The sequence below is a fragment of the Procambarus clarkii genome, chromosome 92, assembly GCF_040958095.1.
Source record: "Procambarus clarkii isolate CNS0578487 chromosome 92, FALCON_Pclarkii_2.0, whole genome shotgun sequence".
Classification (NCBI taxonomy): Eukaryota; Metazoa; Arthropoda; class Malacostraca; order Decapoda; family Cambaridae; genus Procambarus; species Procambarus clarkii.
The window spans coordinates 2,816,058-2,843,503 of record NC_091241.1 but is presented as its reverse complement, the minus strand read 5'-3'; the positions used below and the strand labels follow the sequence as shown (position 1 = coordinate 2,843,503).

The window sequence follows — 27,446 nt, the reverse complement described above, 5'->3', positions numbered from 1 at the left end:
AAGAGAAAGCGTCAAACCATTACGACTATACAGTACTTGAAAGGGACCAGGATAAGGATTTAGGATGGGACGGAGAAGGAAGGAATGGTGCCCATCCACTTTGGACGGTCGGGGATTGAACGCCGACCTGCATGAAGCGAGACCGTCGCTCAACTGTCCAGCCCAAGTGTTGGGCAAAGGAATATATATATATATATATATATATATATATATATATATATATATATATATATATATATATATATAGAGAGAGAGAGAGAGAGAGAGAGAGAGAGAGAGAGAGAGAGAGAGAGAGAGAGAGAGGGAGAGGGAGAGGAGAGAGGAGAGGGAGAGAGAGAGAGAGAGAGAGAGAGAGAGAGAGAGAGAGAGAGAGAGAGAGAGAGAGAGAGAGAGAGAGAGAGAGAGAGAGAGAGAGAGAGCAGTGAGAGGTGCACAATACGGTACTGCTTCTGTAAGAGTTAAAAATACTCTTTGGCATGGGATACGCTCTGTTGTTGTTGGTTATTTAAAGAGATCGCGAACACAGACACATACTTGTGGGGTTAACAGGCGCCCAACTCCCTCAGGTATTTCTTGCTTCTAGGGCTGAGTCCTCTTGGTATGTTGGTGGTGGTGATGGTTGTGTGGTTGTGGTACCTACCTATCAGTGAGTTTCAACTCTTTATGCCTCCCCTACTATATTACACGTGTTGTACCTGTTGCGATATAGAGTAACTATTCTGACGTTCGAATTCCTTGTTGTACCTGGCCTTAAAGCTGTGGATGGAGGTGGCTTCCACAATTTCTTCCTTAAAAGTACATTCCACTTTCTGGAATGTAAGGAGTATTTCCCTACACTGTTTCGACTAATTTGCGTTTAAAGTTTCCACTCCCTTTCTCTCACTTTAAAGAAGCTGCCCTCGTCCATCTTGTCAATTACTTAGTATCTTGTATGTTGCGATCATGTTACCTCTGTTTCTTCCTTCCTCTAGGCTAATAAGGTATAGTTCCTTTAACCCATCCTCATAGCATAGTCCTCTTATCTCTGGCACTAATGCATGATAGAATTAATGAGTTAGCTAAAACATCTGCTCTTAAAGAGGAACTTGATTACCATCTTGGGTTGTCTGTGAGCTTGAGCAGCCTGAGGGCAGCAATATACTGAGAACTGCAAATTTAGTAGCCACGGGACAGTGAAATTCACACTGGTTATTCCATCTATCATCACACTATCATGCAAGAAAAGACCCACATCTACGGGTCATCTAGTAACGCCAGCAGACTTCCATACGGATACTGTTACTAGGCTTAGGCTCGGCTATGAATGGCGAAGAGGCATCCGGTGAAAAGATATTTCATTAGACGTGTTCGCCCTGCCCGAAAATCGAACCCTGGACCATTTGGTTGTGAGCCAGCTGTGCTTTATTGCATATTCAATAATTTTTTTGCATATTTACCTTAGGGCCACCAACACTTTACTGGCCTCGATGAGGACAGGAAGCCGGTGGCTTGTCAAAGATCCCACCCCCCCCATATGTCCTAATGATTTTTTCAAGCTGGATTTTAGAGCTCAGTTGAGTTTTGGCATTTATGGCTTCGGCGGGTAAGGCCGTTCCATGGGGTTTATAACGCGCGTGGGTGAGGAAGCATCTCCTGTTTTCATAATATATCATAATATAATATTCTGGTATATTTATTTATTTATGTTATGACATAATAAAATAATAAACCTGAATATTATAATATTCGAACCCCAGTTGGAAACAGACCCAACTATAGGATGGGTTAACCCAAGTATCGCGCTTCCAAAAGGGTCGCCCAAGTTGGAAAAGACGAACGCTGAAAGAATATTGTTGAAAACATCTTGATAACTGATTAAACCAAAATTATTTATTAGTCAGAAGAAAGACAGAAACGCGATCTATATGAAAAACCTCTACCAGACAAATATTTTAAGTAAAACCGAAGATATTTGTAGTTGTATAAAAGTGGCAGTTTTCATCGCTCGTCAAACTCGAAAACCGCAGCATTCATCTCAGAACCATGCCTATTTCACGCAGATTCCTTAATAAACGTAAGAGTTTTATATGTCACAAGAAAGACAGATATATAAGCTTCGTTCTAAATACCTTACCATGGGCATATTTAAATTTAAAGCGAAGATACGTGTACTTTTATAATAGCCGAGCTCCGACTCCGGACAGATCGATCGACGGAGCAACTCTCTCTCAGAACAATGCTTATTTCACGTAAATTTGTAAATAATCGTAAATTTTTTATATGCCTCAAGAAAGATAGGAATATAAGGCTCATTTTAAACACTTTATCATAGACATAATTAAAGTTCTAATGAAGATTCATGTATTTTAATAATCGCCGAGCTCCGACCCCCGCATAGACTGAGCGACAGAGCAACTCTCAGAAGAATGTTTATTTTACGTAAATTCGTGAATAGACACAAATGTTTTACACGTCTTAAGAAAGATAGAAATATAAGCTTTATTTTAAATACATTACATTAGACATATTTAAAGCTCAAGTGAAGATATATATGTTTTTATAGTGGCGTTCAGTAGCTTTTCGGTCATGGAGTGCAGACGCCTACGCACTTGCCAATATGTTGTGTAATTAACAAAGATACGCTAATAAAGCCTAAAATATTACATGCCTCCAGAAAGACAGAGCTATAATCGTTATTGTGAGTGCATCAAAGGAAATATATCATGTTGGAGACCAATGATATAGCAATTTTAATTTAAGTTTCGAGTCCCGCCCGGTCGAGAGAGATGGGGCGACTCTCGCCCCCATCTATTGGAGATTCTGTCCACTAAAGACCCAAAGCTACTCAAACCTTCCTAGCATTACGTAAGCAATGAAGTAATATGGTATATTTACTCACTATAATGTGGATGCTGGATGCAGAAAATTAGAAAACATAATTTTACTCTGAAAAAATATCATTTCATAACAAAATAAGATGTAAATATGTAATATCAAAGGAAGTCGATGGTCCAAGCAACAATATCGTGGAGCGACTTATCCAAGATATATTGCTCTCTGGAAAGTGTTTGCTGGCATATCAACCTTCTGTACACAGTGATCCAGTCGTCGAACTTCTCTGCTCAAATTATCGCAAATTTAATTTATGATGTTAACAAGTAGAATGCGTATTTTTAATCAAATCTAACGATATTAACAAGTAGAATGCGCATTTTTAATCATAACTAGCCAGAAAACGTTAAAGATTATTTAAAAATACATGGTTGGAAGTTAAATCAACTCCATAGAACAATATTTTTGTTAAAGATACTAATCGTTATTTGTTGGTATGCGTTCGCTACTTAAACTATCATGTACTGTATTTATGTAAAATCTCCCTGTTTCTTCGGACATGGAACACGGAACCTTACACGCTCTCTGATTTACTGTTTAATAGAGATTCACAAATAAGCTTATGATTGTATACGTTATCAAAAAGGCAGTGACAAAGTCAATTTTGCATTTTAATCACAGAGATTAGATCTTAGTGAGATAGGAAAGATATTCATATTTTAAAGAAGGATTTTTGAACCATCGCTCTCCCTATCGATAGAAACTAAATTTTTTTTTGTTATTATTAACAAGCTTAGGTATACACAGTAATGTGCTGCTACCCTATTCTATATGAAAGATTACACAGTGTATATCAAAAACTAGCTATAAGTTCATTAAATATTCCCATCTCACAGGATGGTTAGTTATACATGGAATCAGGGGATAAAATACCAGCCTCAATAAAAAAAAATCAACTGTGACTAACAAGAACACCACTTACGGGCTATTCATGCCCGTGCTACCTTTTGGGTGGCTTAATCCTCATCAATCAATCACAAGAAACAAGGGATACATCTCCCGTCACGCAGGGTCCAGTCGCACCTCCATAGATCTCCAGTATCATCTATTCTCCAGTATCATCCAGTCAAGGGTGCCGAGTCTATCCTGTCTGTGGGTGCAGTTTATAGAATTCCTAACACTGATGTGTCCGAATTCAACTCAAACCTTAGAAATCTAATACTTGATAACAGACTGAACAAAAACCACCTAATTATCGCAGGGGACTTTAATATTGACCTCTGCGAGCCAGAACACCCTACTGCTGTTAACTTCCGCAACTGTATGAATTCCTGCTTCCTCATACCCTTAATCACTAGACCTACTAGAATCACTGATAGCACTGCCACGACTCTAGATCACATCTGGACAAATATAACCTCTCCGCTTACTTCAGGTATAATCACCGATAGCACTACAGACCATTACCCCACATTTCTCTTAACTAACATTAGCAAACCACCTCTAGAAACAAGGGAGTTAAGCTTTAGGCTGCACAATGAAACTGCTATAAACAATTTTATAACTGCTGCTGGTAATGTCAACTGGGAGTCCGAGTTAGGTAACATAGGGGACATCAACCAAGCAGTGCAATCTTTTCTACTAACAACTCTTAGCCTTTATAATACCCACTGTCCTATGCTTACAAAACAAGTCACAACCAAAAGGCTTAACAATCCCTGGCTTACAAAGGGAATACTTAAATCTATTAATAAAAAACATGACCTTGAGAAAAAGTATAGGTTAGGGATTGTCTCCAAAGAATTCTCAAAGAATTACTCATTATTGCTATCTAAGATAATTAGACGAGCCAAATCTAAGTACTACGAAGATAAATTTACCCAAATAAAGAGCAACATTAAACAAACATGGAGAACAATTTCACAAATATTGGGATCAAAGTCTTTAAATAACAAACCGACTCTCCTGTCTAATAACGATGGTCAGCTTTCAGCCTCTGATTCTGCTATTGAGTTCAATAGGTTCTTCTCTTCCATTGGTTCATCCCTTGCTAATGATATTCCATCTTCCAGTACTGACATTAAGGACTATCTGACAGGGAACTATCCCCAGTCTCTGTACCTAAAGCCTATTAATTCCATTGACGTCAATGAGATAATCCTTTCCCTTAAAACCAAGTCTGGTGCCCTTGAGGAGATACCAACTTTAATCTACAAAAAAGCCTCCAGATCTTTAGCCCCTGCTATTGCTTTGCTCTTCAACAAGTCACTTGAACTCCAAACCTTTCCAGATATCCTAAAAAAAGCGAGAGTAACGCCTGTCCACAAATGTGGTGATCTCACAGATGTTAACAACTACAGACCTATATCAATCCTGCCAAACTTGTCAAAAATTTTTGAAAAACTAATCTATAAGCAGCTTTACTCATATCTAGCCAAACTCAATATACTTAGCCCTTGCCAATATGGCTTCAGGCCCAAAAAAAGCACTAACGATGCACTTATTAGTATGCTTAACTCGATTCATACAGCTCTTGATAAAAATGAGTTCCCTGTTGGGTTATTTGTGGACCTGCGTAAAGCTTTCGATACTGTCAACCACCAAAACCTTCTTCTTAAATTACATCATTATGGTGTCAGAGGACACTCCCTACAATACCTCAAATCCTACCTTACTGACAGGCTCCAATGTGTTTCTGTGAATAATACAATTTCTCCCACCCTACCCATCAACATTGGTGTTCCCCAGGGCAGCATACTTGGCCCTCTCCTCTTTCTCATCTACATTAATGACCTTCCAAATGCCTCCCAACACCTCAAACCAATCCTATTTGCTGACGACACAACCTTCATTTACTCCAGTCCTGATCCCCTTGCTCTAAATGCCACAGTAAATACTGAGCTAAATAAAGTCCATCTGTGGCTAACTGCCAACAAACTCACCCTTAACATTGACAAAACTTTCTATATTCTGTTTGGCAATAAATCCTCTAATCAAATAAATCTCAAAATAAACAATACCCAAATTTGTAACAAATTAGATGGCAAATTCCTTGGCATTCTCATTGACCACAAGCTGAATTTCCAGGGACACATTCTAAACATATCTAAAAAAGTTTCAAAAACTGTGGGCATTCTTTCTAAGATCAGATATTATGTACCACGCCCTGCCCTGGTGACTCTCTATTACTCCCTTATCTATCCATATCTCAACTATGGTATTTGTGCTTGGGGCTCTACTACCCAAAATCATTTACGTCCTCTAATTACTCAACACAAAGCTGCTATTAGGACAATATCCAATTCTGGCCCCAGACATCACTCGGTACCCCTATTCAAATCCCTGAATATGTTAGACATTAAGTCACTGCACATTCTCTCATGTGTACTATACATATACAAAACGCTAAATTGTAATGCTAATCCTGATCTCAAAAGCTTCATAGAAGGTTGTAACAGAACCCATGAGCATCACACCAGAAATAAATACAGTTTTGATATTCCTAGAGTACGACTTAATCAAACCAGAAATGCTCTACAAATCAAGGGGCCCAGAATGTGGAATGACCTTCCCAACCATGTTAAAGACAGTACCTCTCTCAACCAGTTTAAGATAAAAACTAAACACTACCTAATAAATTCCCTGTAACCTACCTCACTCCTCTATTGTCAACCCATGTCCGTTATTTTCTTTTTTTTAATCAACACTGTTTGTCAACCTATTGTATTTGTGCTGCTTTTTCAGTCATGTTCCCCCTTTTTTTTATCTTTATTTGTATTTGTTCTCAACACTTTTTATTCTTTATGCTCAATTAGTATTAAGTTCTAGATATTAATGTTTTTCTTGCCCGAAACGCATTGCGTAATAGTGGCTTTAGGCATTGTATGTACTAGCTCTATCTATATATCAATCCATTAATGTAACATCACTTGTATGTATATACCTTACCTGAATAAACATCTGAATCTGAATCTGAATTGATACTGTTAATGGTTCAAGAGGACTACCACTTACGGGCCTACCTCAAGGTAACAATCAGGTGAGAACATAAAATATAAGGCTGATCTATTAGCCTCCGTTAGCAAAATCCGGGTACAGCATAAGAATATCTTCCAATATTCCTAAGTGTATGAAGTAATTACAGAGTTCAAAGTACCTTATACCATTTTGTCTGAAGTCACTTATAACAGGGCAATCACAGATAGTGTTGGTGAGTATGTCCCAGCTCTTGTTCACATAGTTTACAATTGGAATATTCACCATTGGGGGCTATTCATTACCTGCAGCCACCTGCGATACATATCGATATCCTAGCCTAATTCTAGCAGTTACAATGTCACACTGTCATTGTGACACTAGTGGAAGTTTTATGCTGTCCGTTCATATAATTCTCGATTCTAAACATGTTTACTTAGTTTAGTTCATTAATTATGCACCCCATATATCATCTTGTGGGCGGTAGTGGAAAAGGTTACAGAGGCACATAAACATGTCATAGCTCTTTATACTCTTGCTTTCTGGCTTTTGTGTGTCAGTGACTGCTCTTCTGTCTTCCCTAATTTCCTAAAATATTGCGGCTTTGACAGAAGAGATTGGAATGCCCATATCCCACTCAACTTCAGGCTTATCACATTCAGTTTTAGCTGCCTTGCTTGTGTCATCATGCTGGACAACACCTATATGAGAAGGTATCCATACAAATGAGACTTTGAAACTCCTACTGTTTGCAATAATAATGTTGTTTATAATGGAAGTTATAACTACAACCTTTTGAAGATCAATGCTAATTTTATCTAGATAATGTAATAAACGAAAGTTTTCTATGTCAACAGAAAGGCAGAAATATAAGCTACACTTTAAATACTTGTCATAAATATAACTGAAGTGAAAGCGAATGTAACGGTTCTATTGTTACGTAAAGTATGGTGACAAATAAACACAGACACTAAGATACTATATATATATTTTTGGTCGAATACACAGAAGTACACAGGTGATACTTTGGTGTGAGTTGAGCGCACTGAGCGTCGGTACAGTATCTCGCAAGTGTCTGCTCTAGACCACACTTGAAAGTAGACTAGTTAATGTTTGCTATTCTGCTGCTTATATGCTCGGGCAACACCTCACCGTGTTGCCCGGGCAACGCCTCACCTCATTCATCTCCAAAGGTTGACAGGAATATTAACAATGCATTTGGAGCGAGTATATTATTGGGATAATCTACTCGCTACAGAACTCCCCCTCCCAGGGGATGAAAGGAAAAATACTTGATCAAGGAACTTAGCTGGTCGGTGAATTGTACGCCCTGCTCGCGTTACATAACCATCAAAGTTAACTTCCTCCTCTTCGCTGATGTCATCTAACTGGGGTCGTAGGGTGGGAGGTCGCACAGGATCGTCCGTCGTCGTAGGATCAGGTTGTGGTGCGGCTGGTAACTGGGGTTGTAGGGTGGGAGGTCGTACAGGATCGTCCGTTGTCGTAGGTGGCGGTGCTGCTGGTAACTGTGGTCGAAAAGTGAACTGCGTAGTCGGCGGATGTGTCTCTGGAGGGATGTCTGGGGCAGCGTCACAGTGTGCTGGTTTAAGGCGATCGATGGAGATGTTTACCCGCTGTCCTCGGCGTTCAATGGTGAAGAACTTCGGTGTTCGAGAAACCACTTTAAATGGTCCTTCGTAAGGTGACTGTAGAGGGCGTCGAACAGCGTCGACTCTTACAAACACGTGTTCAGTTGTGTGGAGCTCATGAGGCACATATGTAGCACGAGTTGTCGGTTGGCGTGGTGGTGTAGGCCGAATGTTTGTCATGGCCGCCCGTAATTTCTGGACAAAAGTGGGGTCTGGGGGTGTGATAAGTTGGGGTTAAGAATTCGCCCGGAAGCCGCAGGCTAGATCCGTATACTAAGTCTGCTGCCGAGAATCCACTGCCCTCCTTCGTGGCCGAACGGATGCCAAGCAAGACTAATGGAAGGTTGTCGATCCAATCATCAGGGCGTGCTTGAGCTCTTAGGGCAACTTTTAGTTGTCTATGAAAGCGTTCTCCCATTCCGTTCGACTCAGGGTGGTATGCTGTGGTTCGGTTGTGTGTGGTGCCGAGGAATTCCATCAGTTCCTTCCATAGATATGATTCGAACTGTCGTCCTTGGTCGGTGATGAGGACAGAGGGGCTGCCAAAACGGGCGACCCATCCAGAGAGGAAAGCCTGGACCACTGACTCAGCTGAGATGTTGATTAATGGGATTGCTTCCGGCCACCTGGAGAATCAATCGATGCAGGTGAGTAGATAAGAATATCCTCTTGCCGACGGTAATGGTCCAACGATGTCTACATGCACCACCTCGAAACGGTCAGAAGGTAACGGAAACTGTTGAAGAGGGCTCTTTGTGTGACGATGTGTTTTCGCTCGCTGGCACTGGAGACATGAGCGAGTCCATCGTCGAACATCGGCATTGATTCCTGGCCATACAACACGCTCCGTTAGTAGTTTCTGGGAAGCACGTACTCCTGGGTGTGCTAGGGAGTGAAATACTGAGAACGTTTTCCAGCGAAACTGGGCAGGAATGTAGGGCCTAAGTGCTCCCGTCCGTGAGGTGTCACAGATTATACTTCCGCCACCTTCCATGGGAATCTCGATGAACCGGAGAGCTGTGTCAGATGTTCGTAATCGCTGCAGATTAGGGTCTTCCCGTTGGGCCTTACTGATTACACAATAGTCCACCTGAGCTGGGTTTGTCACGACGTGGTTTATGGTGGGTCGAGACAGTGCATCGGCTATGACATTATTAGTTCCTTTGACATGACGGATATCCGAGGTAAATTGGGAAATAAATCCCAGGTGGTTGGCTACTCGAGGAGAGTGAGCATCACCCTTGGCCGCCAGCGCATAAGTGAGAGGTTTGTGGTCTGTGAGGATGTGGAAGTTCCGCCCCTCGAGAAAATGCCGGAAATGTTGTATGGCTGAGTAGATGGCGAGCAGTTCCCTATCGAAAGTGCTGTACTTCTCTTCAGTGAGTGACAGGCGCGCTGAAAAGAATGCAATTGGGCGCCATTCTCCTTCAACGAGCTGTTGTAGTACAGCACCAATTGCTGTGTTTGAAGCGTCGGTAGATAGATTGGTGGGAGCGTCAGACACTGGGTGTGCGAGCAAGGTGAATTCCGCCAGCTTGTGTTTTATGTCGGTGAATGCTGTCTCTGCCTGGGGAGTCCACTCCAACGGAAGACGGGACGTGAGTTTCCGACCACGTAAGAGGTCGTATAAGTGTCGCAAGATGTCCGAACAATGTGGGATGAATCGATGATAAAAATTCACTACACCAAGAAATTCTTGCAACTTCTTTGGAGTAGATGGGCGCGGGAATTCCTTGATTGCCTCGATTTTCTTCTCTAGTGGTTGGACCCCTGCTGCTGACACACGGTGTCCCAAGAAATCCAGCTCTGGAACATGGAAAATACACTTCTCGGAGTTGAGCTGCAAGCCGAAGTTGCGCAGACGGGTGAGAAGGAGTCGGAGGTGTAGCAGATGTTCTGTTGGTGATGTACTGGCCACCAGCAGATCGTCAATGTAGGCGTAGCAAAAAGGAAGGTCCTTAACTACTTGGTCGATGAAGCGTTGTAATGTCTGGGCTGCATTCCGTAGACCAAAAGGCATCCGGACGAATTCAAACAGTCCAAAAGGTGTTGTGATCGCTGTTTTCGGAATGTCTGCCGGTTCCACAGGGATCTGGTGAAATGCCCGCACAAGGTCAATTTTCGAAAAAACGGTTGCGTTGCTCAATCCCTGTGAGAAATCCTGGATGTGTGGCATTGGGTAGCGATCCGGCAGAGTACGAACGTTGAGAGCCCTGTAGTCTCCGCAAGGGCGCCATTCCCCTGGGGCTGTTTTCGGGACCATATGGAGAGGTGAAGCCCATGGACTGTTCGAAGGGCGGATTATTCCCGCCTCCTGTAGCTTATTGAATTCAGCACGTGCTACCGCCAGTCGTTCCGGTGCCAGGCGGCGTGGTCTGGCGAAGGTAGGTGCTCCCGTTGTAGTAATGTGATGCGTAATCGTATGTTGCACCTCTGGTCGAGGGCTGGCGGGTTGGGTCACATCTTTGAATTCATCCAGGAGTGCTTGAAGTTCCGTAGATGCGACTGGGGTGACGATGTTAACTTGTGTAGAGGTACTAGGAGAGGCTCGAAGTACTGCACCTGCGGGATCCACAATAAGTCGATGGTGTTGCAGGAAATCCCATCCAAGAATGGGTTGTTCTACATCCGCTATGAGGAAAGTCCACGTAAAGCGACCCAGAGAGGCGAACTCGAGAACCAGGGCGTGGGTCCCATATGTACGGACGGACGTACCATTGGCGGCTCGTAAGTCCAAACTAGGAGTACGGGTTGGTTTGACCAGTGGGGGAGGCAACACACTAGCTGCTGCACCTGTGTCAACGAGGAAACGGCGTTTGGTTATGATGTCAGATATGTAGAGCAGTGTAGTGTTTGAAATGGCAGGGTCACTGGCCGTTAACAGTCCCCGCCGGAGTAGTTTCCCGACCAGGAACAAGGAGCCCTACAGTTGCGGGCTTGGTGTCCGAACTTCTGGTGGTAAGAACAAAGCTCTCCCCGATGTTCTCGCTGTCGCCTAGAGACTGATACTGGATTCGCATGGTACGTCCTCCCTGGGTGGAAGAAACGCCGGTTCTGGAGGACGTCGAGTTGTTGGGTGTCTGTAGTCTGCTGTGTTACACTGGGATGGGACAGCGTAGCGTTATCAGACGTCGTATGAAGCCGGTCTGCCAGTGTAGCCAGCTGGGCTAATGGGGTGTCGTCAGCCATACGGAATAGGGCCGGTTGAATGTGTTTTGGACAGAGTTGTATCCACAGTGATCTCACAATCTCGCTGGGGGCTGGGCCAGTTGCAGTATGCATCACATACTGAATATGCCGCAGAAGCTGAGCTGGTGTTTTGTCTGCTAATCTTTTGTCAGTGAGGAGTTGATCCCTTTGTTGAATGCGGCGTTTCATTGCTGCCTGTAGAAGAGCGGCCTTCAATGCAGTGTACGTCCTGGTGTCCGGTAATGATGCGGTGATGACAGCGGAGGCAGTGTGCATAGCCTCCGAGGGAAGTGTTGGCAGGTACAGGCATATCGGGCTTTCTCAGTCGAAATTTCGTGAAGGTCGAAAATAGCCTCCATCTTTATGAACCAAAATTCTGGCTCATCTGCGTTGTATGCTGGAAACCTGGTAGATAAATCCATGACGAAGATCTAGTTTGTGACTAGGTGTTCTTTTTCACTCACTGGGTCACCAATGTAACGGTTCTATTGTTACGTAAAGTATGGTGACAAATAAACACAGACACTAAGATATATATATATATATATATTTGGTCGAATATACAGAAGTACACAGGTGATACTTTGGTGTGAGTTGAGCGCACTGAGCGTCGGTACAGTATCTCGCAAGTGTCTGCTCTAGACCACACTTGAAAGTAGACTAGTTAATGTTTGCTATTCTGCTGCTTATATGCTCGGGCAACACCTCACCGTGTTGCCCGGGCAACGCCTCACCTCATTCATCTCCAAAGGTTGACAGGAATATTAACAATGCATTTGGAGTGAGTATATTATTGGGATAATCTACTCGCTACACGAAGATATATGCATTTGATACTGTACAGTTTCTTGATGGCTTGCTCTAAGAGTGTGAAGCCCTTCACACCAGCCTTTAAATTGTGTAATTTATTTCCATATATGCTAATTAACCTTAAAATCTATATGTCAGAAGGAAGGAAGATGTAGACGTTAATGTGACAACATTTCAGGAAATATCTCTCTCTTTAAAGTTAAATAAAACAATCCTATCGCCGGTGTCCGACACATGAAAGCTACTTAGGTATCAGTGGCCAGCCAGGTGGAGATCACAGGCTGTACAATACTGATAAATTATGTAATTCACAGAGATACGTTGATAAATATTAATGTTTTATATTTTATTTAAAATACAGATATATACTTTGTTTCATACGTTAAATGTAACAATATTTCAGTATATATTATATAAGCATAGTATATATAATTCAGTATATACAATATATAATAAGAGTGTCAGACCACGGAGGAAGAATTGAAACAGGAATTTCCTTTAGTACTTTCTTATATTAATACATCTTCAGAGCGAACCATTCCTTCTGAAGATGTATTAATATACGAAAGTACTTAGAGCATTCTATTGTGGTTTTAATATTGAACAATTATACATATACGAAACAGACAAATCTGGTGTCCGAAATAGTAAAAATATTAGTGTGTGATGTGATCAATGTAAGGGGGATATTGGGTGTGCCTCGTATCCCCTACAACAACAAGAAGTTCGAGAGCGATGAGGCCGCCACCTACTAGCTTCAGGATGTCGTCGAATCTAAATCAACAATATACTACCGCCGCTACTTTCTCGGAAACGTAAGTACCTGCCGCTTTACTTCTCTCACCCTGCCTAGCCTGGCCTGGCCTGACCTGACCTGGCCTAGCCAGACCTGACCAGACCTGACCTAGCCTAGCCTTACCTAGCCTAGTCTGACCTGGCCTAGTCTGACCTGACCTGGCCTAGCCTTACCCAACACTAATCACCACACGTGACAGCCCAAACGAATCGCAAATAAGTACACGTAACAAGTCATATGCCCGGACACTTTCACCTTGGGGACTGAGTGGTAACTATTGTATAGAAGGGCCGGCTCCCTGAGAGTGGTAAGAGGGCGTGATAAGAGGCTAACGTGTGGTCTTGAAGGAAGTCGATAAAGCAGACAATTTTCAAAAGGAAGGGCAGCATAACGAGCAGACAGGAATGGACAGACAGTCGGTTATCCCATAATGTGTAATACGCCCCGCACAGCATGGGTGGAGTGGGGGGGGGGGGTTGTAGCAGGGCACAGTATGGTGATGGTGCGGGTGAAGTACACACCCACTGAATTCCTGCCATCAATAATTGTTTTCATAACCATTAGAACAATGGCATCCCTCCAGCCACCATCCTTCCACTGACCCCCTCCTCTGGTCCTCCACCTCAGACAATAACCCCCCACACCCCCTCTCCCTTCCAGACATCAGCATGTCAAAATCAGTACCATAATGTGTTTAAACTATTTAAACTAAGTCATTGTGTATCTCAAGGTATCTTAATTCATTTGAAAGTGTACATGTGCATTCGTTCATATACTCGCCTAATTGTGCTTGCTGGGGTTGAGCTCTGGCTCTTTAGTTCCACCTCTCAACCGTCAATCAACAGGTGTACAGGTTTCTGAGCCTATTGGGCTCTATCATATCTACACTTGAACCTGTGTATGGAGTCAGCCTCCACCACATTACTTACTAATGCATTCCATTAGATATAATCATATATGATTACACATAATCATAATCATTCCATACACATAATCATATATGTGTACGTCAACGTATACATACATGCGTATATATACCTCATATTAAAATACTGATAAACGAATGACCATGAACAAATTAATTTATAATTGTAGCATTATATGATGGTCAGCTTTCAGCCTCTGATTCTGCTATTGAGTTCAATAGGTTCTTCTCTTCCATTGGTTCATCCCTTGCAAATGATATTCCATCTTCCAGTACTGACATTAAGGACTATCTTACAGGTAACTATCCACAGTCTCTGTACCTAAAGCCTATTAACTCCACTGACGTCAATGAGATAATCCTTTCCCTTAAAACCAAGTCTGGTGCCCTTGAGGAGATACCAACTTTAATTTACAAAAAAGCCTCCAGATCTTTAGCCCCTGCTATTGCTTTGCTCTTCAACAAGTCACTTGAACTCCAAACCTTTCCAGATATTCTAAAAAAAGCGAGAGTAACGCCTGCCCACAAATGTGGTGATCTCACAGATGTTAACAACTACAGACCTATATCAATCCTGCCAAACTTGTCAAAAATTTTTGAAAAACTAATCTATAAGCAGCTTTACTCATATCTAGCCAAACTCAATATACTTAGCCCTTGCCAATATGGCTTCAGACCCAAAAAAAGCACTAACGATGCACTTATTAGTATGCTTAACTTGATTCATACAGCTCTTGATAAAAAGGAGTTCCCTGTTGGGTTATTTGTGGACCTGCGTAAAGCTTTTGATACTGTCAACCACCAAAACCTTCTTCTTAAATTACATCATTATGGAGTCAGAGGACACTCCCTACAATACCTCAAATCCTACCTTACTGACAGGCTCCAATATGTTTCTGTGAATAATACAATTTCTCCCACCCTACCCATCAACATTGGTGTTCCTCAGGGCAGCATACTTGGCCCTCTCCTCTTTCTCATCTACATTAATGACCTTCCAAATGCCTCCCAACACCTCAAACCAATTCTATTTGCTGACGACACAACCTTCATTTACTCCAGTCCTGGCCCCCTTGCTCTAAATGCCACAGTAAATACTGAGCTAAATAAAGTCCATCTTTGGCTAACTGCCAACAAACTCACCCTTAACATTGACAAAACTTTCTATATTCTGTTTGGCAATAAATCCTCTAGTCAAATAAATCTCAAAATAAACAATACCCAAATTTGTAACAAATTAGATGGCAAATTCCTTGGCATTCTCATTGACCACAAGCTGAATTTCCAGGGACACATTCTAAATATATCAAAAAAAGTTTCAAAAACTGTGGGCATTCTTTCTAAGATCAGATATTATGTACCACGCCCTGCCCTGGTGACTCTCTATTACTCCCTTATCTATCCATATCTCAACTATGGTATTTGTGCTTGGGGCTCTACTACCCAAAATCACTTACGTCCTCTAATTACTCAACACAAAGCTGCTATTAGGACAATATCCAACTCTGGCCCCAGACATCACTCGGTACCCCTACTCAAATCTCTGAATATGTTAGACATTAAGTCACTGCACATTCTCTCATGTGTATTATACATATATAAAACACTAAACTATAATGCCAATCCTGATCTCAAAAGCTTCATAGAAGGTTGTAACAGAACCCATGAGCACCACACCAGAAATAAATACAGTTTTGATATTCCTAGAGTACGACTTAATCAAACTAGAAATGCTCTACAAATCAAGGGGCCCAGAATGTGGAATGACCTTCCCAACCATGTTAAAGACTGTACCTCTCTCAACCAGTTTAAGTTAAAAACGAAGCTATACCTAATAAATTCCCTGTAACCTACCTTACCCTTCTAGTGTCAACCAATGTCTGTTTTTCTTTAAAGAGCGCTGTTTGTCGACTTAATTGTATTTGTGCTGCTTTTTCATCTATGTTTTCATTTCTTGTTTTCATTCTACTCATTATGCTCAATTAGTATTAAGCTTGTCATCTAAGTTTATCATGCCCGAAATGCTTTGCGTAATAGTGGCTTTAGGCATTGTATGTACTAGCTCTACCTATAAGTCAACCAATCTTTGTAAAAATTTATTGTATGTATGTACCTTACCTAAATAAACATTTTATTTTATTTTATTTTATATATAATTTTAATAGACTAATTACGTGTTTATACATTTGAATGGTCCAGACAGGTGGCCAGCCTTGGACATATACACTTCTGGTAGGCACAATGACCTCATGTTAGACCCTTGATAGATTATGTGAGAGAGAGAGAGAGCTGGGGCAGGGAGGTGCGTGCCCCAGGGAGATAATCCATGCCCATGCCCCGCCTCGAGGTCAGTTCTCGAGTCACACCAAGAATAACAATCGAGCAAGTTGTCCTGACCAGGATGTGGCATATTAGGGAGGGTTGAGGAATAGGAAGCCTGTCTGATAGGGCTCTTGGCAAGCAGCTCTCCCTCAGTCTACCTATCTATATGGAAGAAATGTATCTAGGCCCTCCTCCCCCCTGCCTATTCTCTCTCCCCCACATTTCTTCCTTCATTTCCTCCCTCCTTCCCTCCCCCTCACTGGTGAGAGAGTAGGAGTGTGAGAGTGGTTAGAGAACTCGTAGTTCTCACGCTCGTGAAAGTGTCTGCGACCCTGGAGGAGTAGAGTGGAGTGGGGGGTGAAAGTAGGTGACGATGGAGGAGTAGAGGGGAGCATTATATGCAGTGAACGTAGGTGTCTATGGAAGAGTACATCATAGAGGAGGGTGAAAGGAAGGTGACGATGAAGGAGGAGAAGGGAGGGGGTGTGAAGGTAGGTGATGATGGAGGAGTAGAGGGGAGGAAGGGGGCAATGGTAGGTGTCTATGGAAGAGTACATCATAGAGGGGGGTGAAGGTAGGTGGCGATGGAGTAGAGCAAAAGGGGTGGGGGTTGAAAGTAATCCTGAGTTTAATTTTTTAGTTATATATAGTGACACCTCGGCTTACGAATGAATATTTATGAACTTTTCGGGTTACGAGCCTAATTTCTTCGAAAAATTTGAATCGGGTTACAAACTTTGCCTCGGGAAAGGAGTTTGTTGATATACGTATGGGCTGACCTAGCGCGTGGTGGCATGGTGATCGCACCTCAGTTTACCAGTGTCTCCTGCCTAGTAAGTATCGCACCTGAATTCTTTGTAAAGCATTACATTTGTTTTGGGATTTTTGGCTATTTGAACATAAAATTTGTTATGATATATCTTGCCATGAGTCCCAAGAAAGCCAGTGGTAAGGTTCAAGCCAAGAAAACACATGTGAGAATGACCATAGAGGAAAAACAAGAGAGCATTCATAAACATCAAAATGGTGCACAGGTTGTTGAACTAGCTAGGCAGTACAACAAATCTATGTCAACAATATGCACTATACTTGCTAAGAAAAAGGACATTATGAGCGTTAAAGTGGCAAAAGGCATATCAATAATCCCGAAACAAAGAACACAAACACTTGAGGATGTTAAAAAGTTTTTATTAATTTGGATACACAACAAGGAGTTAGCAGGTGATAGCATTTCAGAGGCCATCATTTGTGAGAAACCAAGGCATTTGCATGAAGACCTTTTAAAGAAAACCCCTGGAACGAGGGGGGGGGGAAAGATGAATCAAGTTTGAAAATGTGAAAAGTTTGTGTGACAATAGAGCCTCGTGGAAAACTTTTGCTGTGGTCATTACCTGGTGGAATGCACCCAGGATGGAGTATCAGGGCTATACATCTTTTAAATCATAAAAGTAATAAACATTTCCCATCAACCTTACAAACCATATTAACCTATTTTCATGTATTTCCCCCATGTGCATTTTAACAAAGTTACTAAATTGCCTTTATCATTTTGTAAAATTTCAATTACAGTATACTGTATATAATTTTGTTAGTATAAATGGACTGAATATTCTGAAATCACTATTAATTTTACAATTTCAGATTCAAAGGTGGTCTGGACACCCAATTTGGTCAGACAGGTGAAGAGAGCATTTAGGATAGTTCGAAGAGATGAAGATGGTCACAATTGTGTTTGAAGAGGCAAACGCCCCCCTTTGCTCCTGACATTATGTTCAGCCTATTGACCCCTGCACACCTAACACAAGGTAGGTTGAAAACTCCTCCTTCATGTCATTGGTTCATTAGCCAGAAACTTAGGGCCCATGCAGGAATATCCCTAAAAAAAAAAAAAAAGTGGCCCCAACAATGCATCCTCCAAGTCTGGAGGATGAGCAGGAGCATTGTCGAGAAACAGGCCCTTTAGTGTCAAACTTTTCTCTTGCAGATATTTTTTGATGGCAGGGCAAACCACTCTACATCACAGTTTTTCTGCACGTTATATATTTTTTAAAACTCTTGGATTTTCGGAATGATACACGAGCAAGGGTTTAATTTTCAAATCGCCACACAGCACAAGAGTTAGCCTATTCTGACACAAGTTAGCCCAAGTTAGCTTGTGTCCGGGCAGTGACGTCTCCTCTTGGGTAATGTATGTCCTCTTCGGCAATTTTTTCCAGAATAGCCATGTCTCCTCACAATTAAACACTTGTTGTGGAATATATCCATCAATACAGTATCTACAAAATCTTTAAAATCACGAACAAATCTTTCAGCCCCTACTTTGTCTGAGCTGGCACCCTCACCATGCCTCACAACACTATGAATACCACGTCTTTTTTCAAAATTTCTCAAACCATCCCCTACTCACCTTAAACTCTTTCGTATCTGCAAAACTCGTTCTAGGGGTTTTCTTTATAAGATCTTGCATGAAGATTTCATTGTTGACCAAACCACGCACTGGAAATTGAATAGACGACGACATTTCGATCCGTCCTGGACCATTATAAAGTCGATTGTGATGAGATGAGGGAAGCAAGAGCATTAAGTAGGCAAGAGAGAGAGGTGAGGAGATGGCAAGTATGTACGTATGTACATGAATAAAACATGTACATACTTATACATAACGTGTGTAAATAGTGTAATAAACACAATAACAGTATTTTGGGAGGAGGAATGTTGGCGAGTAATGTGTTGGAGGAGGGAGGGAGGACTGGCAGGGTGTGGCAGCTCACTCATGTTTTTTGGGCTCACCATACCAACATAGTGGATCGTTATGGTGAATACATACGTAGATGGGTACATACAATGTGTGTATATAGTGTAATAACAGCAAAAACACTGTTTGATTATAGAATATGTCGCATATATGAGGCCCATAATTTTGAGCATAGCGATGTTCTATACTTTGAATTATATAAATTCCACAAATTACACACTTTTAAATAATATTACAGCAAAAAAAAAAGAAATGAATGAATGAGAAACTTCAAAATAATTGCGCAACATTTTATTCGCAGCAACTGCCGTCGCACGGGGTGGCGGGGCCGACAGACCCCCATCGCTCCAACGCTCAGCGCCCATAATTTGCTCAACTTCCCAGCTCCATCGCAGCTAAAGTAAGTCACATACAATATTTTTTGTTTAGTTTCCCCATGATCAGACTCTGCATTTTAACAATATAAGAAGAGAAAAAAATTTTTTGGAAAGAATTTATTTCTTGTGCACCAGGGTGTTATTTTGAGACAGAGCAGTTCAGTGGTTAACTACTAAATTTATTTTTTTCTCCCACACACGCACCCCCCTAGGAAGCAGCCTGTAACAGCTAACTCCCAGATACCTATTTACTGTTAGGTAACAGGGGTCATCCCCTTTTGTACAAAGAATCTGCTAAAGCTTTTAGGGCTAATCTTTGACACTCGTTTGTCTTTGTCGCCCCATATTTTTTACGTTCGAGTTGAATGCTCTAAGGCCCTTAACTAACTTTAGGTCATGTCCCATACTTCTTGGGGAGCTAATCGACACTGCTCCTCTCTTTACATTCCGCTCTCGTTCTGTCTAAACTCGATTATGGCCCTGTTTACTCGTTTGCTTCTCCTTCTACCCTTCACCATCTGGACACACTGCATCATACTGGGTTACGGCTCAGCTCTGGTACCTTTCCTTCGACACCTACCCTAAGCCTGTATGTTGAAACTGGCGTCCTGTTTCTACAGGATCGCCACGATCGCTACTGTCTTCTCCACCTTGCACGGTCCTTACAGCACCCTCACTCTTGCTTATGTCATGCCTTGACCTTTACCCATCCTGTGGTTCCTGTTCCCCTTCACCACCTATCTCTTTCTGTACGGTTGTCTCTCTCACAAAATGCTCTTTCAGTTTGTGTTACCAATATTTCCCCTCGTGTCATTCCGTCTTTGCCCCTATGAAGGGGTCCCCGTTCCTAAATTCTGTAAGCCTTGACCCACATGACTAAAACTTTTACCCCTCCTACAGTTCTAAATCACCTTTTCCTTGAACACTTTTCTTCACACTTCCACTCTATTTCCGTCTTCACCAATGGGTCTTAAGTCTGCAGACGGTGTAGGCTACTCTGTTGTTTTTCCTGACTGCACCTTTGTGTCTCCTGCCTCCGGAGACTAGCATCTTCATGGCAGAACTTTATGCTATTCTCTATGCTCTTCATCAACTCTTTTCTCGCTGTCAATCCTCCTCTGTGTTTGTAGTTGACACTTGCAGTGCCCTCATGGCTCTAGAATCCTTTAATCCAGTCCATCCTTTGGTAGTTGAAATTCAACATTGGCTGTTTCTTATCTCCAGTAGATTTAAGACAGTGGAATTTCGCTGGATTCCCACCCATATGGGTGTGTTCTTAAATGAGCGTGCGGACACTGCCGCTAAGGAAGCTATCCGCACCTGTCCCATCTCCCGTAAAGGTATTCCTTATTATGACTTTTACCCAGTTATTCATTTCCCCATTCTTGCCCGTTGTCAGGGTTGTTGGTCTTCTGTTACTGGTAACAAATTGCGTGCTCTTAAGAGTAGTGTGTTCCCGTGGCCTTCCTCCTACCACCATAACCGGTGGTGGGAAACGGCTCTGGCTAGGTTGTATATTGGTCATACACGTTTAACTCACGGGCACTTAATGGAGCGCTGCCCTGCTTCTTATTGTCCAAACCGTTGTCTCTACATGTCCTGACTTCCAGGACTTACGTGTCTTGCTTCCCGACCATCCCTCACTGTCAATTGTCCCTCGATAAAATTCTTGGTAAATTCAATACCTTTGATATTGTTCGCCGTATGCGGTTTTGTTCTTGTATTGGCGACGTTAGTGATATTTAGCGCACTATGATTATCCCACACATTTGATGGTTTGATAATTACTGTACTGTACAGTACTTTGGTTTGGAATGTATCAAATAAAGTTGTTTCATGTATTCAAATGTGTGAGAAAATCCACTGGGGCTGTGAGATGAAGCGAACCTGTAACAAAGGCACTGCCAGTTGCATACTCTACCACCACTGATGGTAAAAGTCTTACAACTGGATATCTTGTGTGACGGGTTATGGTATCACAGCTATATTGAACCAAGATGGTATGGCTCTCCCTCACATAAATGAAAGAAATGCTGCTATTGGCCTTGCAGTGTGTAAGTTGCAGGTGGAAACAAATGAAACTTATCAAATAAATAATTAAACAATTTACTGAAATAGTAATGAACAAAAATAACACATGACAATACTTGACTATCATGTAATGCAAAGGTGAACAAGTTAGTATGACCTTAAATGCAAAAAATAAACTATAAGCAATGAATAAAAGTATGAAGATATACTGGTGTTCTGAAGACAGCTACCATACCACCATGGCATCAGTCACACGACGTTGGCTGGAAGCGGACGACGGGTTAGAGACACGACGGTGATCCTAGAGCACTAAGGGAGAGATTGCCTCTCCAGGGAGGCAGCGCTCTTTATATAGTCCGGCGGTGATGACTCATCCAGTGTCAACACGAGGTGGACATCTGGTCAACTAGCAAACTGCTCGTTGTGGCTGGCGGTGCCTTTGTGTTGAGCTGTACCACTGTCAGTTGAAGGCGGCTAACTGCTTGTTTGTGGGGACAAACTGCCAGTTTGCAGTGGCGCCCGGCTTGCCTCTGAGTCGTACCAGGCCGTGCCAGGCCCCTGGGGGTTATGGAGAGGTGGCAGGACTGATGATTCTTCTGGGCTGGTGTAGATGTATACTTCCAGTGCAGAGGCATTGAAGGTGAAGGGAAAAGGCAGTTCCACTGCTATGCAGGGGATTCACGTGACACTTGTGAAGCCACAGAAAGTCTGGAGACCCTACTGAAGCCAGTCCAAGTATTAAATAAAACCCCTGAAGTACGCCGGTGAAGGGTGAAGCAAGACCGTATGCCCCAACTTCAGGCACACACAGAAAATCACGTTTTGGTCCCGCCTCTCAACTGTGTATTTGAAGTTGGGGCGTATGGTGTTGAACTGCTTCACTGCGAATACGAACTGCGAATACGTGCAGAGAGCCAGAATTTGGCTCCAAAATATGGCTCAGGCCTCGAAATTGGGATGTTTGAAATATTTTGAAAACTGCAGGGAGGTTTGGGCAAAGTATGACCCACCGCCGCTTTCAGTAATTGGCATGTGTTCGGTAAAAAATTTCGTAATTTCAAACTGCGAATACGTGCAGAGAGCCAGAATTTGGCTCCAAATTATGGCTCAGGCCTCGAAATTGGGATGTTTGAGATATTTTGAAAACTGCAGGGGGGTTTGGGCAAAATATGACCCACTGCCGCTTTCAGTACTTGGCATATGTTCGGTAAAAAAAAGTCGTAATTTCAAACTGCGAATACGTGCAGAAAGTCAGAATTTGGCTCCAAATTATGGCTCAGGCCTCGAAATTGGGATGTTTGAGATATTTTGAAAACTGCAGGGGGGTTTGGGCAAAGTATGACCCACCGCCGCTTTCAGTAATTGGCATGTGTTCGGTAAAAAAATTCGTAATTTCAAACTGCGAATACGTGCAGAGAGCCAGAATTTGGCTCCAAATTATGGCTCAGGCCTCGAAATTGGGATGTTTGAGATATTTTGAAAACTGCAGGGGGGTTTGGGCAAAATATGTCCCACCGCCGCTTTCAGTAATTGGCATGTGTTCGGTAAAAAATTTCGTAATTTCAAACTGCGAATACGTGCAGAGAGCCAGAATTTGGCTCAAAAATATCGCTCAGGCCTTGAAATTGGGATGTTTGAAATATTTTGAAAACTGCAGGGGGGTTTGGGCAAAATATGACCCACCGCCGCTTTCAGTAATTGGTATGTGTTCGGTAAAAAATTTCGTAATTTCAAACTACGAATACGTGCAGAGAGCCAGAATTTGGCTCAAAAATATGGCTCAGGCCTCGAAATTGGGATGTTTGAGATATTTTGAAAACTGCAGGGGGGTTTGGGCAAAATATGTCCCACTGCCGCTTTCAGTACTTGGCAGATGTTCGGTAAAAAAAGTTGTATTTTCAAACTGCGAATACGTGCAGAGAGCCAGAATTTGGCTCCAAATTATGGCTCAGGCCTCGAAATTTGGATGTTTGAGATATTGTGAAAACTGCAGGGGGGTTTGGGCAAAATATGACCCACTGCCGCTTTCAGTACTTGGCATATGTTCGGTAAAAAAAAGTCGTAATTTCAAACTGCGAATACGTGCAGAGAGCCAGAATTTGGCTCCAAAATATGGCTCAGGCCTCGAAATTGGGATGTTTGAGATATTTTGAAAACTGCAGGGGGGTTTGGGCAAAATATGTCCCACTGCCGCGTTTAGTACTTTACATATGTTCGGTAAAAAAATTTCGTAATTTCAAACTGCGAATACGTGCAGAGAGCCAGAATTTGGCTCAAAAATATCGCTCAGGCCTCAAAATTGGGATGTTTGAGATATTTTGAGAACTGCAGGGGGGTTTGGGCAAAGTATGACCCACCGCCGCTTTCAGTAATTGGCATGTGTTCGGTAAAAATTTTTATAATTTCAAGCTGCGAATACGTGCAGAGAGCCAGAATTTGGCTCCAAAATATGGCTCAGGCCTCGAAATTGGGATGTTTGGGATATTTTGAAAACTGCAGGGGGGTTTGGGCAAAATATGACCCACCGCCGCTTTCAGTAATTGGCATGTGTTCGGTAAAAAATTTCGTAATTTCAAACTGCGAATACGTGCAGAGAGCCAGAATTTGGCTAAAAAAAATGGCTCAAGCCTCGAAATTGGGATGTTTGGGATATTTTGAAAACTGCTGGGGGGGTTTAGGGAAAATATGACCCACTGCCGCTTTCAATACTTGGCATATGTTCGGTAAAAAAAAGTCGTAATTTCAAACTGCGAATACGTGCAGAGAGCCAGAATTTGGCTCAGGCCTCGAAATTGGGATGTTTGAGATATTTTGAAAACTGCAGGGGGATTTGGGCAAAATATGACCCACCGCCGCTTTCAGTAATTGGCATGTGTTCGGTAAAAAATTTCGTAATTTCAAACTGCTAATACGTGCAGAGAGTCAGAATTTGGCTCAAAAATATCGCTCAGGCCTCGAAATTGAGATGTTTGAGATATTTTGAAAACTACAGGGGGGTTTGGGCAAAGTATGACCCACCGCCGCTTTCAGTAATTGGCATGTGTTCGGTAAAAAATTTCGTAATTTCAAACTGCGAATACGTGCAGAGAGCAAGAATTTGGCTAAAAAATATCGCTCAGGCCTCGAAATTGGGATGTTTGAGATATTTTAAAAACTGCAGGGGGGTTTGGGCAAAATATGACCAACCGCCGCTTTCAGTAATTGGTATGTGTTCGGTAAAAAATTTCGTAATTTCAAACTGCGAATACGTGCAGAGAGCCAGAATTTGGCTCAAAAATATGGCTCAGGCCTCGAAATTGGGATGTTTGAGATATTTTGAAAACTGCAGGGGGGTTTGGGCAAAATATGTCCCACTGCCGCTTTCAGTACTTGGCAGATGTTCGGTAAAAAAAGTTGTATTTTCAAACTGCGAATACGTGCAGAGAGCCAGAATTTGGCTCCAAATTATGGCTCAGGCCTCGAAATTTGGATGTTTGAGATATTGTGAAAACTGCAGGGGGGTTTGGGCAAAATATGACCCACTGCCGCTTTCAGTACTTGGCATATGTTCGGTAAAAAAAAGTCGTAATTTCAAACTGCGAATACGTGCAGAGAGCCAGAATTTGGCTCCAAAATATGGCTCAGGCCTCGAAATTGGGATGTTTGAGATATTTTGAAAACTGCAGGGGGGTTTGGGCAAAATATGTCCCACTGCCGCGTTTAGTACTTTACATATGTTCGGTAAAAAAATTTCGTAATTTCAAACTGCGAATACGTGCAGAGAGCCAGAATTTGGCTCAAAAATATCGCTCAGGCCTCAAAATTGGGATGTTTGAGATATTTTGAGAACTGCAGGGGGGTTTGGGCAAAGTATGACCCACCGCCGCTTTCAGTAATTGGCATGTGTTCGGTAAAAAATTTTATAATTTCAAGCTGCGAATACGTGCAGAGAGCCAGAATTTGGCTCCAAAATATGGCTCAGGCCTCGAAATTGGGATGTTTGGGATATTTTGAAAACTGCTGGGGGGTTTGGGCAAAATATGACCCACCGCCGCTTTCAGTAATTGGCATGTGTTCGGTAAAAAATTTCGTAATTTCAAACTGCGAATACGTGCAGAGAGCCAGAATTTGGCTCAAAAAAATGGCTCAAGCCTCGAAATTGGGATGTTTGGGATATTTTGAAAACTGCTGGGGGGGTTTAGGGAAAATATGACCCACTGCCGCTTTCAATACTTGGCATATGTTCGGTAAAAAAAAGTCGTAATTTCAAACTGCGAATACGTGCAGAGAGCCAGAATTTGGCTCATGCCTCGAAATTGGGATGTTTGAGATATTTTGAAAACTGCAGGGGGATTTGGGCAAAATATGACCCACCGCCGCTTTCAGTAATTGGCATGTGTTCGGTAAAAAATTTCGTAATTTCAAACTGCTAATACGTGCAGAGAGTCAGAATTTGGCTCAAAAATATCGCTCAGGCCTCGAAATTGGGATGTTTGGGATATTTTGAAAACTGCTGGGGGGTTTGGGCAAAGTATGACCCACCGCCGCTTTCAGTAATTGGCATGTGTTCGGTAAAAAATTTCGTAATTTCAAACTGCGAATACGTGCAGAGAGCAAGAATTTGGCTAAAAAATATCGCTCAGGCCTCGAAATTGGGATGTTTGAGATATTTTAAAAACTGCAGGGGGGTTTGGGCAAAATATGACCAACCGCCGCTTTCAGTAATTGGTATGTGTTCGGTAAAAAATTTCGTAATTTCAAACTGCGAATACGTGCAGAGAGCCAGAATTTGGCTCAAAAATATGGCTCAGGCCTCGAAATTGGGATGTTTGAGATATTTTGAAAACTGCAGGGGGGTTTGGGCAAAATATGTCCCACTGCCGCTTTCAGTACTTGGCAGATGTTCGGTAAAAAAAGTTATATTTTCAAACTGCGAATACGTGCAGAGAGCCAGAATTTGGCTCCAAATTATGGCTCAGGCCTCGAAATTTGGATGTTTAAGATATTGTGAAAACTGCAGGGGGGTTTGGGCAAAATATGACCCACTGCCGCTTTCAGTACTTGGCATATGTTCGGTAAAAAAAAGTCGTAATTTCAAACTGCGAATACGTGCAGAGAGCCAGAATTTGGCTCCAAAATATGGCTCAGGCCTCGAAATTGGGATGTTTGAGATATTTTGAAAACTGCAGGGGGGTTTGGGCAAAATATGTCCCACTGCCGCGTTTAGTACTTTACATATGTTCGGTAAAAAAAATTCGTAATTTCAAACTGCGAATACGTGCAGAGAGCCAGAATTTGGCTCAAAAATATCGCTCAGGCCTCAAAATTGGGATGTTTGAGATATTTTGAGAACTGCAGGGGGGTTTGGGCAAAGTATGACCCACCGCCGCTTTCAGTAATTGGCATGTGTTCGGTAAAAAATTTTATAATTTCAAGCTGCGAATACGTGCAGAGAGCCAGAATTTGGCTCCAAAATATGGCTCAGGCCTCGAAATTGGGATGTTTGGGATATTTTGAAAACTGCTGGGGGGTTTGGGCAAAATATGACCCACCGCCGCTTTCAGTAATTGGCATGTGTTCGGTAAAAAATTTCGTAATTTCAAACTGCGAATACGTGCAGAGAGCAAGAATTTGGCTAAAAAATATCGCTCAGGCCTCGAAATTGGGATGTTTGAGATATTTTAAAAACTGCAGGGGGGTTTGGGCAAAATATGACCAACCGCCGCTTTCAGTAATTGGTATGTGTTCGGTAAAAAGTTTCGTAATTTCAAACTGCGAATACGTGCAGAGAGCCAGAATTTGGCTCCAAAATATGGCTCAGGCCTCG

The 27,446-nt window shown here is 42.3% G+C and overlaps 1 long non-coding RNA gene across 3 annotated transcripts in view; it reads left to right on the top strand.

Moving 5' to 3' along the window:
* Positions 1-549: 549 nt before the first annotated feature.
* The window catches only part of LOC123775174 (uncharacterized), a 32,928-nt gene continuing 6,031 nt past the window's right edge, over positions 550-27,446 (top strand). Inside the window, exons 1-4 of one of the 3 annotated variants that reach the window (XR_011225993.1) lie at positions 550-566; positions 13,061-13,249; positions 18,119-18,282; positions 19,534-19,632. This is a non-coding gene — a long non-coding RNA (uncharacterized lncRNA). Of the gene's footprint in view, positions 567-606; positions 647-12,888; positions 13,250-18,118; positions 18,283-19,533; positions 19,633-27,446 lie in introns of those variants that run through there. The other 2 variants (XR_011225994.1, XR_011225992.1) reach the window with 2 other exon arrangements.